Source organism: Dermacentor silvarum, chromosome 1 (genome assembly GCF_013339745.2).
Source record: "Dermacentor silvarum isolate Dsil-2018 chromosome 1, BIME_Dsil_1.4, whole genome shotgun sequence".
NCBI classification, from domain to species: Eukaryota; Metazoa; Arthropoda; class Arachnida; order Ixodida; family Ixodidae; genus Dermacentor; species Dermacentor silvarum.
The window spans coordinates 436429589-436430817 of record NC_051154.1 but is presented as its reverse complement, the minus strand read 5'-3'; positions in this window follow the sequence as shown (position 1 = coordinate 436430817).

Here is a 1229-nt window from a genome sequence, read left to right as displayed (position 1 = left end):
ACGCAGTGGTTTTGCAAGAGAAACAAAATTGCGATAAGGAACAAAAAAAAAAGCCTTCGTCCGATTTTTTCTTCTCACGTGTCTTGCTTTTTCGTGTTGAATATAGAACAAACAAGACGGACGTCTGCTATATTTAAGGACGACCACAATATTTTCAGCGAATCTGTCGCTTTGTTTGCATTCCAATTTGTGTAACTGGCGCACATACTTCAAAGGATTCCTGTACATCTCGAATAATGTGGTCGTGTTTTCTTCTAAATTTATAATTGCTGCTGCATACAGATCTATCATACATAGGTAAGGCATGCAGTGTGCGCGTGATAAACAAAGAACCCGTAGAAGTGTAGTGCACAAAATATACAAACAATTGCCGGTTCTACATCCTAAAAAGTGAAATAAGATGCTTATTCTCCCTCTGATGTCTCAATGAAGACTCAAAGGGAGTTTGTTCGTGCCACGCTTGATGATGAACGGCAGCCTGTTTGGTAGTGTTCATTTGTTTACAACTTCATCTCTCATGTAAACAATCAGAGATCGGCGTTGCCGTAGAGATTTATCGATTTCGGAATAGCTGCAGGAACGTTTTTCTTCTTGTGCGGGGTGAATTTTGATGAAAATAAAGTGAAACGAATGACTCTAAAGGGGAAAACTAGTTTTTCTATTCGTTGTTTGCATCAACGTGATAGAAATAAGAAGCTTTGAAGCTGCGGCATTCCGAGTGTGCACGGATAGGTTCAGTCCTCGGTGAACTGCTAGGAAGCGTTTTGACAAACGCCAAATGTAGAAGCTTGCGAAGGAAATTGGGCGCGGATTTTATAACCTCTAACTTTGCGTTATCTGCTGCAACTGTCAGAGAGCGTCTTTAGACTAGATATTGTTCCACAGTGCAGTTATGGTAAGTGAATATTTCTACGAAAGCCCGCGATTCGGAAGTTACTATCCCCGCACATGGTTTATGCCATCACTTGTCGTCGTCTACTGCAGCTATCATTGCAGGGTACCATCATAGAGCTTCTTCAGCTGGCATGTATCGCATTACTGGGTAGGGCCTAAATTTACAGACTAGGACCTAAAGGAGGCACCAGGGTACATGGCTGACTGGCAGCTGATATCTTTATTTAGCAACAGGAAATATACAGGATAGTCAAAGCTACCCTAACAGGTAATCTTAATAATAACACTAAGCTAACTACGAAAAATTGCTTACACAGGTGGTTTATGCACTTTGG